This window comes from Eptatretus burgeri, chromosome 13, assembly GCF_056783735.1.
Source record: "Eptatretus burgeri isolate ZD-2024b chromosome 13, Ebu_testis_v1, whole genome shotgun sequence".
Taxonomy (NCBI): Eukaryota; Metazoa; Chordata; class Myxini; order Myxiniformes; family Myxinidae; genus Eptatretus; species Eptatretus burgeri.
Window position 1 is genome coordinate 41,712 of NC_140973.1, and position 5,757 is coordinate 47,468.

The window sequence follows — 5,757 nt, forward strand, 5'->3', positions numbered from 1 at the left end:
GGTGCGGAGGGGTACACTTCCTAATCTACCCTAACCATTTAACCGTTAAACTACCCCGGGGCTTTCAACAAGCGCCTCTCGCTTAAACTATTGGTTCTAACAACCCAGATTCCCGTCGCCTGTGTTGGTGTCCTCACAATTTCGGGCCTCGCCCCCCAATTTTCTCTCCGTGCCCTCACACGGTCTCATGGCTGGGACACGTGGCCCCCTTTGGCAGGCACGACCCTCTGCCGAATCTCCCGCTATGGCACCCCCGGGCACTACACTGCCTCCGAGCCTACCAGCTCCCTAACACCGGGGAGTGCCCCCATGGCACCTCCCCTGAAACGCACACGTGGCAGGCCGGCCTCCCGGGCCCCTTTCCGAGGGTCACCCGTGCCCACAACACTGCCCACGCGGCTAATGGCGCCCCGGGCCCCCGCACCAAGCAGGCGCACCCGTGCCCACTACTCTATCCCGGCCCCCCATGGGCCCATGGCCTACCGCGGCCGACTAGCCTGGTGCCCGGGGTACCCACTCAGCGATACTCACCTTTCGCAGCCACGCTCCCAAGCCCGTCAACAGGGCTCCTGCACCCATCCAAATGGGTTTCGAGCCTACATTCCCACCAACAGCAAAACGACCTACATTTTTGTTAATTTGACTAACCCCCTAACTCACTCTACACTGACCCCGGGGTCCCTTGGGCGGGAGTCACTCCTCCCCCCAATCACTCATCGCACCATGCATTCCCCATTCGCTCCATACACACAGACCCGCTGGCCTCACTCACTCATCATGTACACGTACTCACCTCACAACCCACAACTCTTCAACACACTCACCGCTGAACTCTGCCATCCTTCTAACTACCTCCCCTAACTAACTCGTGCTCCCACGTCGTCCCTTAAACTAGTAGCACGTTCCATTTAACCTACGTAGCTAAGCTACGTCCCCTCTACACATTCACAAGTCTGTCACTGTCTTCAAAATCAAAAAATCATTTTATTTCCCAACTAAATCTGGCTACAATCCCTCTAACTAATCCATTCCACAGACTCCATGAGGACTTACCCCTGCCCCATGAAGTCGGTCTAACTAAGCTAACCCTTCCCCCTAACTAGTTTCCATCCTGTGCCCAGGTAAGGGGGTCTTCCACCCCTTGCCCAGGAATCCTGTGCACCCGAAAGTGAGGCTTGGTTTTTTTTTTTTTCCATGCGCAGCACCCGCGCGGCAACTCGCGCACTTCGCACCTGCCCGTGACGTCATGCAGCTGCACGTGTACCTCGTCCCTCCTTGGACGGTACCATCCGGCAGGGATACCCCTCCTGCCGGATTCCAACCCCACGTGCAGCCATGGCGTCACCGTGCGCATAAAAAAAAACAAGCCCCACGTCTCGAGGGGTTCCCCACGCGAACACATGTGCTTTGCCCGTTGGAGCTTAACACACACGATCGCGTGGAGAACCCGTCCGGTCCAAATCCGAAATCCTGCCTAAACTTTGTCCGTCCGCGGGATCGGCAAATCCACCGCGTGCGTTTCCGGACCGGGACTTCACTCTCGCAAGCGAGCACGTGGTGGTCTCGTGCGTTGCACAGCACGGACCGCGTGCTCACTGCTGGGTGAACCCGGCACGGTCCCCGAAACAGCTACAGCCGCTACTCGGCTTTCTTTCCTCCCATGTCGCCGTCGTCGTCGCCATTCAACCCACGCACACCTGCGTGTTACGCCGCTCACACTCCACACCATTAAACTCACACCGGGAGACGCGGCTGCGTGCTCCCGCATGCCAACCGACATCTCCCTCACATACCGCTCTCTCACACACACGGTCTCCCTTGCATAACCCATACCACTCACACGTGGTGCTCCATTCACTCGTGCCTCACTCACACACGCGGGGGCACTCAACCGCGGTGCCTCATCCACACTGGCCGTTTCATCCACACACACGGCCTCACTCACACACGGTGCCTCACCCACACACGCGGGGGCACTCACCCGCGGTGCCTCATCCACACACGGCCCCTCACTCACACACGCGGGGGCACTCACCCGCGGTGCCTCATCCACACTCCGTGCCTCACTCACCCGCGGTGCCCCTTTTACACACGGCGTGCTGGGAAGCACGTACTCTGGCACCATCGCCACCACACCACTCACACACGGGGTCGCTTCCACACACGGGGACGCACTCACGCCTTGCACCACTCACACACGGGGTCGCTTCCACACACGGGGACGCACTCACGCCTTGCACCACACACACAGGGACAACCACACTGGGGATTCGTGTCCCCACAAGGGTCTCCGGGGCCTCTATACCCCCCAAGCTCTCCAAGCACCCGTTCGCAGCACTCGTCTCCTCAACCTCGCAAAGCACGACCGAACTCACCTGGTCGTGACTCGCCTCAAGGGAGCAGACTCCCTCCCCTCGTTCCTGGAGGAGGCCATCCAGGTGCTCGCACTGGGTCCCTACACGCTCCGCGAGCTCAACCTCACTATCCTCCACGACCTCCGTGTGTGTGTGCGCGTCACTTACCCCGTCTTCATCGTGCAGTCTCTCCTCTATTTTTTCTGTCTCCCGTGTCTCTATACATTTATAAGTTTCTGTTGTCGTCACCTCGTGTCTCGTCTCGCACGTTTTGGTCTCCCCATTTAATTTTTCCCTTTTTGTCACCGTCGATCCTTCTGTCACGACCCTCGCCCAACACACACCCCGAATTATTTTTTTACCCGCCTCCACCGCGGGCCTGTCAGCCGCTGCACCCCCTTCCAGCTCGTTTGCTCTCACACGTGGAGTCGCCATTCCTATCTCCCTGGTCACGGCCTTCATGCCCGCCTGCAGGCATCGGCCCATGTTCTGCGTCTCACCCCGTAGCTCTTTCATTTCTTCCTTCATGTTTGCTTCCATTCCGCTTATTTGCTTGTTCATTTCGTTTTTCATTCCATTTGTGTTTGTATCCATCTTTTCGTTCATTTGTTGTGTATTCGCATCCATCTTTTCGTTCATGTTCGCATTTATCTTCGCTGTCATTTCCGCCAGCATGGCGAATAGCTGGGCCATGTCGGGTGCGCTTGGGTGAGTCGTTTCGGCAGGGATCGGGGAAGGGTTCTGGTGGTGAGGGGGAGGGGAGGTGTCATACACCGCGGCCGCTGCCGCACCTATTTCGGGCTCTGGGTTCAGTTGGACGAGTTCATGTTCCTGCACGGGCATTCCATCCTGGGCCATGGATCCTACACATTCTACATCCATTTCTAATACCCCCGGCTCCCGCTCGCCTTCAGACGCCATCTTGCTTCTCGTGAAGGGTTAATTTCGCTCGCTCGTAATTTGGAGGGAATCGGGGGTCGCTTCTCTCACCCCTGGACCGATTCCCGTGAATTTAGCCGGAGACAGGAGAGCCCGTTTTCCTGTTCTCCGATACCAGTGCCGCGAGGAGGGCGATGGATTTGTATCGCACGACCTGACACCAGTGTTACGGATTCGCGCCCGCCGGCGTGCTGACGGCCACGTAACTCGAATCGCGGCACGTCGCCCACCGGACGGACAATCCAGTCGTGACCCTCTCGGACTAACGCCGGGAACCAGTCACGGGTGGACCTTTCGGTCTCACCGCGATCGAGCCAATCGGCCCCCGCGTGGGATAGGGTTGCTCGCCAAATTCGACCTACCTAAGTACCCACACGGAGGGTAGACCGGGCGATCGCACCTCGCCGCAGGTCGACTTCGGACACGGGCCACTTAAGCGACCCGTTCCGTACTATCGGGATAACCGAGCGGTGTTATCGTCGGCCTCGACGGTTCGATTAATTATCGGGCGTATTCAGCCCACTACCAACCCTTTACGTGAAGCAAGATGAGGATTCAATGAGAGAAATGACGAAGCGAAGCGGGAAAGCAGTTCAACATAAAGCACATTTATTCGCGATGAACGGAAAGCACACATATACAATTCCACCAAAAGCACATAGAAAAGAAGAGAAACACAATGCAATTTTACACAAAAAGCAAATGTAAAAGCGAAGACACAATGCAGAGCTAATACCGACTACCGAGCACACGGCAACACTTATACAATTCTACTTCACAGACGGCGCCGACAACACATACCCAAAACCAAGAAAAAGAACACCCTCAAGGATGAGGCGGGCCTGAGGCCAAGACCGGGTCGGGCCTACCCGTCTGGTGATGAGACGCGGAGCGGCGATGGTGCCTCAACTCCGCGGGCCTCGCGGACAGTGTCTGGTAGGGGGTGGGAAAAGGGGCCCCCTTGGTCGCACTATCTCAGCGCGGGGGGGAAACAGGAGGGGGTTGCTGATGCTCGGGGAAAGGAGGATTTTTACTCGAGTCCGCGCGCGAGTGTCTCGAGTTTTTTTTATGTCTCGAGTCCCGCGACGAGCGTCTCCACCTCGACCAGGTCGCGCCGTCGGCCTCCCTGGTGTGCAGCTCCCGGCACGACACGAGCACCCCCTCGTCTGCCTTCGCCGCCTCTCCACAGCTCCGTCCTCTTCGCTCCGACTCCAACGCACACGACGACGACCAACAACGAACGACCAACTCTTTTCTGACGAACGCAGCCGCTTATATAAGCCCCGTGACTTCGCCTTTGACCCCCTGCCTTCGACCTTTCACCTCGCTCCCCATTGGCCCGAGAAAAAGTGGGCGTGAATGCATTTTGATCCATGAATTTGCATATAGCGACCGCCCTCCAACGCCCTGGAGGCGGGGCCAAATCGCCCCTCGCTCACCGATTGGACGGCACAAAAGTGGGCGTGTGTCGTTTTTGATCCGTTTTTGGAGCGGAAAATCCGTGGTTTTGTACACGCTGTTCGGCGCGCGCCCTGCACGAGTCCAATACCGGTACCCACAAGCGGCGCAAGAACGGTGGCGATGCGACGGTTGCGAGGTGTGACGGGAAAGGTCGTGGCTGTTGTGGTGAAGCGGCGTTGTGGTGGGTGGTTGATGTTGTGACGACTGTTGAGACGCGGTTGGCGGTGGTAACAATGGCGGTTGGTCCAAAATAAAGATAGTAAAAGAAAAACGGCTATCCTGAAGAGTCGCAGCACGCATAAATGACATGTATTCCCACTAGACAACGGGTTTGGGCCTAACTACACATATACTTACCGAGATATCTCACCTAAGGGACCTGAATGGTGGTTTGCGAATTTGGTAACCACAACAATATATATACATATACATATATATATATACATATATATATATATATATATATATATATATATATATATATATATATATATATATATATATATATATGTATGTATATGTATATATATATATATATATATATATATATATATAATATATATATTATATGTATATTACAGGGTGGGGCATTTATATCTGTCACATTTGCAATCTTTCTCACCGGAAGCCGTCTTGGCATAACAAATTATTGTTTTCTTTGTTTTACAGATTATACTTTAAAGTTTTTATTGATGGAGCACTTTAAAGGCAATTAGCATGCCAATTTCACAATCAAAGGTCATCATGACAGATGAGGCACACTTTGATTTGGCAGATTTAACTCCACCAGATTTCTTCCTCTGGGGATTTCTGAAGGGCAAAGTTTATAAGGAACATCCAACATCGATCGATGAATTGAAGGTAAAAATCACTGCAACCATCCGCTCTATTGATCAAGAGACATTGCTTGCTGAAATGAACAATATGATGATCCTCTGTTGTGAATGCACGAATTCGAAAGGGGCCCATTTGTCTGATGTAATTTTTAAGAAATAAAGAATCA